The sequence below is a fragment of the Bos javanicus genome, chromosome 16 (assembly GCF_032452875.1).
Source record: "Bos javanicus breed banteng chromosome 16, ARS-OSU_banteng_1.0, whole genome shotgun sequence".
Classification (NCBI taxonomy): domain Eukaryota; kingdom Metazoa; phylum Chordata; class Mammalia; order Artiodactyla; family Bovidae; genus Bos; species Bos javanicus.
Window position 1 is genome coordinate 1,129,085 of NC_083883.1, and position 8,426 is coordinate 1,137,510.

The 8,426-nt window shown below is 38.8% G+C and overlaps 1 pseudogene; it reads left to right on the forward strand.

Moving 5' to 3' along the window:
• Positions 1–5,779: 5,779 nt before the first annotated feature.
• LOC133228262 (olfactory receptor 5D18-like) lies at positions 5,780–8,193 on the forward strand (annotated as a pseudogene).
• The last annotated feature ends 233 nt before the right edge of the window (positions 8,194–8,426 follow it).

The window sequence follows — 8,426 nt, forward strand, 5'->3', positions numbered from 1 at the left end:
GATCCACACAGTCAAAGGCTTTGGCAAACTCAATAAAGCAGAAATAGATGTTTTTCTGAAACTCTCTTGCTTTTTCGATGATCCAGCAGATGCTGGCAATTTGATCTCTGGTTCCTCTGCCTTTTCTAAAACCAGCTTGAACATCAGGAAGTTCATGGTTCACTTATTGCTGAAGCCTGGCTTGGAGAATTTTGAGCATTACTTTCCTAGCGTGTGAGATGAGTGTAATTGCGCGGTAGTTTGAGCATTCTCTGGCATTGCCTTTCTTTGGGATTGGAATGAAAACTGTCCACTTCCAGTCCTGTGGCCACTGCTGAGTTTTCCAAATTTGCTGGCATATTGAGTGCAGCACTTTCACAGCATCATCTTTCACCATTTGAAATAGCTCAACTGGAATTCCATCACCTCCACTAGCTTTGTTCATAGTGATGCTTTCTAAGGCCCACTTGACTTCACACTCCAGGATATCTGGCTCTAGGTGAGTGATCACACCATCGTGATTATCTTGGTCATGAAGATCTTTTTTGTACAGTTCTTCTGTGTATTCTTGCCACTTCTTCTTAATATCTTCCTCTTCTGTTAGGTCCATACCATTTCTGTCCTTTATCGAGCCCATCTTTGCATGAAATGTCCCCTTGGTATCTCTAATTTTCTTGAAGAGATCTCTAGTCTTCCCCATTCTGTTGTTTTCCTCTATTTCTTTGCATTGATCACTGAGGAAGGCTTTCTTATCTCTTCTTGCTGTTCTTTGGAACTCTACATTCAGATACTTATATCTTTCCTTTTCTTCTTTGCTTTTCACTTCTCTTCTTTTCACAGCTATTTGTACGGCCTCCCCAGACAGCCATTTCGCTTTTTTGCATTTCTTTTCCATGGGGATGGTCTTGATCCCTGTCTCCTGTACAATGTCACGAACCTCAGTCCAAAGTTAATCAGGCACTCTGTCTACCAGATCTAGTCCCTTAAATCTATTTTTCACTTCCACTGTATAATCATAAGGGGTTTGATTTAGGTCATACCTGAATTGTTTAGTGATTTTCCCTACTTTCAATTCAATTTCAGCCTGAATTTGGCAATAAGGACTTCATGATCTGAGCCACAGTCAGCTCCCAGTCTTGTTTTTGTTGACTGTATAGAACTTCTCCATCTTTGGCTGCAAAGAATATAATCAATCTGATTTCGGTGTTGACCATCTGGTGATGTCCATGTGTAGAGTCTTCTCTTGTGTTGTTGGAAGAGGGTGTTTGTTATGACCCCAGTGCATTTTCTTGGCAAAACTCTATTAGTCTTTGCCTTGCTTCATTCCGTATTCCAAGGCCAAATTTGCCTGTTATTCTGGGTGTCTCTTGACTTCCTACTTTTACATTCCAGTCCCCTATAATGAAAAGACATCTTTTTTGGGTGTTAGTTCTAAAAGGTCTTATAGGTCTTCCTAGATCCGTTCAGCTTCAGCTTCTTCAGCATTACTGGTTGGGGCATAGACTTGGATTACTGTGGTATTGAATGGTTTGCCTTGGAAACGAACAGAGATCATTCTGTCATTTTTGAGATTGCATCCAAGTACTGCATTTCAGACTCTTTTGTCGACCATAATGGCTACTCCATTTCTTCTGAGGGATTCCTGCCGGCAATAGTAGATATAATGGTCATCTGAGTTAAATTCACCCATTCCAGTCCATTTGAGTTCACTGATTCCTAGAATGTTGACGTTCACTCTTGCCATCTCCTGTTTGACCACTTCCAATTTGCCTTCACTCATGGACCTGACATTCCAGGTTCCTATGCAATATTGCTCTTTACAGCATCAGACCTTGCTTCTATCACCAGTCACATCCACAGCTGGGTATTGCTTTTGCTTTGGCTCCATCCCTTCATTCTTTCTGGAGTTATTTCTCCACTGATCTCCAGTAGCATATTGGGCACCTACTGGCCTGGGGAGTTCCTCTTTCAGTATCCTATCATTTTGCCTTTTCACACTGTTCATGGGGTTCTTAAGGCAAGAATACTGAAGTGGTTTGCCATTCCCTTCTCCAGTGGACCACATTTTGTCAGACCTCTCCACCGTGACCTGCCCATCTTGGGTGGCCCCACGGACATGGCTTAGTTTCATTGAGTTAGACAAGGCTAACTAGTGGTCCTAGTTTGATTAGGTTGATTAGTTTTCTTTGAGTATGGTTTCAGTGTGTCTGCCCTCTGATGCCCTCTTGCAACACCTACCATCTTAGTTGGGTTTCTCTTACCTTGGGCATGGGGTGTCTCTTCACAGCTGCTCCAGCAAAGCACAGCCACTGCTCCTTACCTTGGACGAGGGGTATCTCCTCACCACCGCCCCTTCTGACCTTGAACGTGGAATAGCTCCTCTAGGCCCTCCTGCACCAGTGCAGCCACCGCCCCTTTGGAGGTGGGGTTGCTCCTCCCGGCCGCAGCCCCTGACCTCGGACGTGGGGTAGCTCCTCTTCGCGATTCCTGAGCTGTTGTTTACACCAATTAGCCTGGCATGGAAAAACAAGTGCTGACTCACAAGACCACAAACAAAAACAATGGGAAGAAATTGTAAGGATAAACATTTTAGATACCATGCTTCCCAGGACTGACGATAATACATGTGGCTCATATAATAGTATTTGGGAGATAAGGAAATAGATATTTAATTGCATATAAGTTAACTAGAAGGACACGAAAATCTACCAGAATCGAGTAAAAGATGGTCAGTGGTTTATTCACTCCCCCTCACCTCCCAAGGGGACAATAGAAAATATTTGGAGGTATTTTTGGTGTCACAATGCAGGGGCCAGGGGTGAAGGTACTGTTATCTAGTGGACAGAGGCCAGAGAAGCTGCACAGGATAGCTCCCCATAAAAAGAATAATCCAGTCCAAAATATCAATAGTGTCAGAATTGAAAATCTCTGAAAAAAATCACTGATAAAGAATTATGATAGTGAGAACTGGCATGGAAAAATTGCTTTCTGATTGTTACTTAAATATACTTGTGAAAATAGTATGGTGGCTTTTCATAGTATAAAAATTAAATATGTGCTCTGATAATCCAGTAACTCTGCTTCTGAATATTTATTTATTTAATTCAAAAGAATTAAAATGATGATTTAAAAGAGATATTAGCATTCCCTTGTTCATTGCAGAGCTATTCACAATAACAAAGTTTAGAAATAAATTAAATGTCTATGGACCAAAAAGTGGATCAAGAAAATGTGGCATGTACATAAAAAAGGCATAAAAAAAGAAAGAAATTATGCAGTAAATTACCACATGGATGACAGTATGCTTAGTGAAATATGTCAGTCACAGAAAGACAAATACTGTATAACTCCACTTATATGTTCATGGAGTCAAAAAGTGGAGTGATAGATGTCAGAGGCAAGAGGAGGGGAAACAGCAAGTTACAAATCAATGGACATAAAATATCAATTAAGCAAGTTAAATGGGTTCTAGACATATACTGTACAAAAATCATATTGGTAGTCAACAATACTGTATTGTACATTTAAAATATCTTAATTTGGTAGGTCTTATGTGAAATGTTCTTACCACAATAAAATAAAAATAAATATTAGTACAATATGATCACTAAAATCTAAATTTTACTTGGATTCCATCAGCTTTTTCCCTTTAATTCCCTCTTTATTTTCTTGGACCCAATCCAGGTACCACATTGTACTGTCATTATGTCTCCCTAATGTCTGATCTGTGACAAATTTTGACTCTTTCTTATTTTTCTTTCCCTTTGGCTTCAATAATTTTAAGGAGTATGGATGAGGTATCCTGTAGAATGCTTGCAGACACGGGTTTTCCTAATAATTTTCTTATAGTAGGATGAGATAATAGACCCTGTGGAAAAATGTCACAGAGGTGAAGTTTCTCATCACATCATTTCAGGGGATAAATTATGCCCACATTGCACCACTGGAGATGCTCACCTTTATCTTTTACTTCAGGTAATGTTGGTCATATTTACTAAACTTGACTGTGAGATTTGAAATGGACTTGAGTTAATAAAAATTATTTCTACTGTGTTAATTTTCCTTATTTAAATTCTATAGTCCTTGGTTTCTACAATGAATATGTGTTATTTCAATAATTCAATAAACAGAAGTAATTAATGAAATGGATGTGGTGGTGCAATCGAACAGAACAGTTATTTTAAAGGGATCAGTTCATTGTCCAAACTAAATATTTAACTTTGTAAATATCTCTGCTTTAACTCTCAATGAATCATGATGATCTAAATGCTGGACCTTCATACTTCTTCCATATGTTAGAGTAAAATAATGGAGGAACAAGGTTATGCCTGGCATGTTATAGTCCTTAAATTAATATTTAATAATGATTTCATCTATAATTGCATAATTTTTATAATTGTAAAAAAGTATCAGTGTGAGGAAGGGTCTGAGAGAAGTGATTTTTAACCTACAAATGTTCATGTGAAATGCCCCTAACGCTGCTCCAGGTTTTATAGAACACAATAAAGAATTACATCAGAGAATTGTGATTAACTTTAATCATTTCAAGGCTTTAAGAGAATGAGGCAACAGACAGTCTCTAGAGTTTATGCCCCATAGGTTGTGACTTTAGATATAAGACTATATCCATCACTCCCAACCAGGAGAGATTCTACTTTCACCCATCAGCAGGTATCATGGGAAGCTGCTGTGAAACACAGGAGCTCAGCCTGGCACTCTGTGATGACCTAGGAGAAGGCATGGGAGGGAGAGGGAGGCTCAGAAGGGAGGGGGTATATCTGTATGTATCCCGTCCAACCAAAATTAAGTTCAAAAATAAGATTCTAAACAAAAATTAATATTATTTTCTAAGAAGGGTATTGGAAAAAAAGTGTGAGGGAAAATTTACCATTTAGACATAGAGAGTCCTTGAGTAATACTGAGTCATTGTGAAAGTTACCAATCTGAACTGTAAAGGAAGAGGAAGTGGACTCAGCCTACAGAGCTTTGTGTGAGAACTGGCTCAGCTGAGCCCTTAAAACAACAGGGCTTCCCTGGTGGAACAGTGGTAAAGAATCTGCTGCCAGTGCAAGAGATGCAAGAGATTCGGGTTTGATCCCTGGCTTAGGAACATCCCTGGAGTAGGAAATGGTAACCCACTTCAGTATTCTTGCCTGGAAAAAATTCCACAGGCAAAGGAGTCTGGCGAGCTACATGCAGTCCATGGGTTCACAAGAGTCTGAAGCAATGGAGTGACTGAACACAAACAAGTGCCTGGAATGGAGAGTTAGAAGAGCTCTGAGAATCTGTGGAAGGTGCATTATCTGGTTTCTACAAACTTTTGAAGGAGTAGTCAAAGTGAAATAAAGACAAATATTTAATAAAAAATAAGCAGAGATTAAACAAATGCTAGTGAAAGAAAAGAAAAAGGCACTATTTTTAATTAGGTATGTAAACCAGCCTTGAGAGCAAAAATTAAACAAAATAGAGAAGAAAGATATAGGAAAGATATTAGCTGTCATATTTCCTAAATCCAATGAAACTCACCAGCAATTTAAAAATAACATTTGGGTCACAAAATCCATTGGATGAAATAAAACATTAGTTTAATATTAATTTTCAAGTGGCTTAGACAAATCAGCTATATTTAGAATGTCTAGCTTTGTGATAGATTGTCTTTTTAAAATTTATACTCAAATTTATGAGTATAGGAAGATATAGGGATCTTGAGTGTCTCAGTTTTGCCTATGATCTGACATCACTGCTGAGCCATATAAAATCTATTTCTTGAGTTATGGGACTAGAGACAACCTTATCGGAAATGATAGAGAAAAGTCCTGGTATGGTAGGGTCTAAGAGGTGTAGGTCACCAATTGTGCATGCATGTGTGTTGAGTCGCTCAGTTGTGTCCTATTCTTTGTGACTTCATGGACTATATAGCCAACCCGACTCTGTCCACATAATTTTCCACTCAAGGATACTGGAGTGGGTTGCCATTTCCTCCACCAGAGGATCTTCCCAATTCAGGGATTGAACCTGCATCTCTTGCATCTCCTACATTGGCAGGTGGATTCTTTACCACTATCCCTTGAGAAGTAATTGGTCACCAATTAGAGAAATACAATTCTTTTCTATTAGCATTTTCTCATGAAATATAATCACACTGAAATACTACCTTAAATATTACCTATATTACAGGTAATATAGGGACAGAATAAATGTCTTTATTTATGGACATTTCTATGTTAGAATCTTTAGTAGTGTTAGTTACATTTTTCTCAACTTCCTTTCTCATCTCACCTGCTGCTGCCTTCTAGTATAGCTCTCTGATATGTACATTTTCATTGGACAATTTCCCATAGGTTTAAGATCACTAGTTTGTCACAAATTGGAACATGATTATGAATAAATGGAGTATCTTAGTACTAAGACGTTGAACATAGATTCTCTTTTAGACAAATGGAAAATTTCCGGGAGTCTGGATCAAGATTCCAGTCACAGACATGTAAGTCAAGGATCTCTGTCTTCTGCTTTGGCATGTCTTTGATAAAGACATAGACTGTATTATCCTTATTATTTGTTCAGTGTTATTATTCCACAAGCAATGAGGTGGGATTGATAATTAGGGCTCCCTGGGTTGAGAAGAACACTATCTGAAAAAAATTAACTAAGGTTTATTTTGACAATAGATTTACTGAGTCAGAAACAAAAGTAAATATTAAAGTATCATGTGGAATTAACAATAAAGGCACAGATGTAAACTGTTAGAGGGGTCATTCTTAGTGTCACATTGTGAACATGTGATGCAAAGTGTAATTTAAAATTTTCTCACTTCTGCTGCTAGTTTTAGGACTGAAATAATCAGTTATGGTACTAGGCTAGGTTAATCTTTTATGAATTTATAATGTTCAAGAGGACCTAAAAGTGTTATAGAAGGATTTCACTTAAAATAACTCCCAAATCTTTTGATTTCATATTATCTCTAAATGTTGAAATTATAATTCAAACTAAAAAGTTTAATAATGCTACTGTGCTATTTAAATAAAAGTTTAAATGGTTATCTTTTAAAAATTTTAGACATGTAGCAATCGTGAGTAAGAAAGAAACACAGAGAGAGGTTCTAAAAGAGACCCTTTGCTTCCTCTTCCAGCTTTGGAAAGGAATAGTTAACCAAGTGTCTTACATCCTTATTTCCCTTAATATTTTTCTTTCTAGGACTGATTCAGATTCTGACAAACAGAAGCCATGTTTCTAGAGAGAGAAATAAAAGTGGGGCCGTGTTCACTCTCCTGGGCTTCTCCAATTACCCAGAGTTGCAAGTCCCCCTATTCTTGACATCCTTCACCATCTACAGTGTCACTGTGGCAGGAAATCTTGGGGTGATTCTAACCATCAAAATTAACCCCAAACTGCACAGCCCCATGTACTTTTTCCTCAGCCACCTCCCCTTTGTGGATTTCTGTTATTCTTCCATCGTTGTTCCCAAGACCATGGTGAACCTCATGGTAGAAGACAGAACCATTTCAGTTGTAGGCTGTGTAATACAATTCTTTTTCTTTTGTACCATTGTGGTGACTGAGTCCTTTTTATTAGCTGTGATGGCCTAAGACTGCTTCATGGCCATCTGCAACCCTCTGCTCTACATGGTGGCCATGTCCCCAAGACTCTGTGTGATGTTAGTAGTTGGATCTTATGCCTGGGGTGTAGCTTGCTCCTTGACATTCACATGATCTGTTACCAAATTATCATTTTGAGGTTTCAACACAATCATCACTTCTTCTGTGAGTTCTCCTCTCTGCTTTTCCTCTCTTGCTCTGATACTTATTTCAACCAGTTGCTGCTTTTCGTTTTTTCCACCTTTAATGAGGTCAGCACACTCTTCATCATTCTCCTGTCTTAGGTGTTTATTGTTGTCACCATCCTCAAGATGCCTTCAGCCTGTGGTCGCTGCAAAGCCTTCTCCACCTGTGCTTCCCACCTTACCACCATCAGCATCTTCCCTGGCACCATCCTATTCCTGTACTCTGTGACCAACTCCACACCCTCCAGGCACACAGTCAAAGTGGCATCTGTGTTTACACGGTGGTCATCCCCATGTTGAATCCCCTGATCTACAGTCTGAGAAATAAGGATGTCAAGGACACAGTCTCCAAGATCATGAACTGTAAAGTGCTTCTTATTGAGCATTGTATAATAGTAGAGTTATATAGTGTGTCTGCAGAGGTTGGTTTGTAAAGATACATTTAGATTAATGAAGAGTGAATGCTGTAAAATTTGTGAATGCTGGGCTTGGGGAAGGATGGGGACAAGGGATAGTTAGGGTGTTTGGGATGGATATGAGCACTCTTATACTTAAAATGGATAACCAACAAGGATTTACTGTATAGCACATGGAACTCTTCTCACTGTTATGTGGCAGCCTGGATGGGAGGAGGGTCTGTGGGTGAAAGGATACATGTATATATATG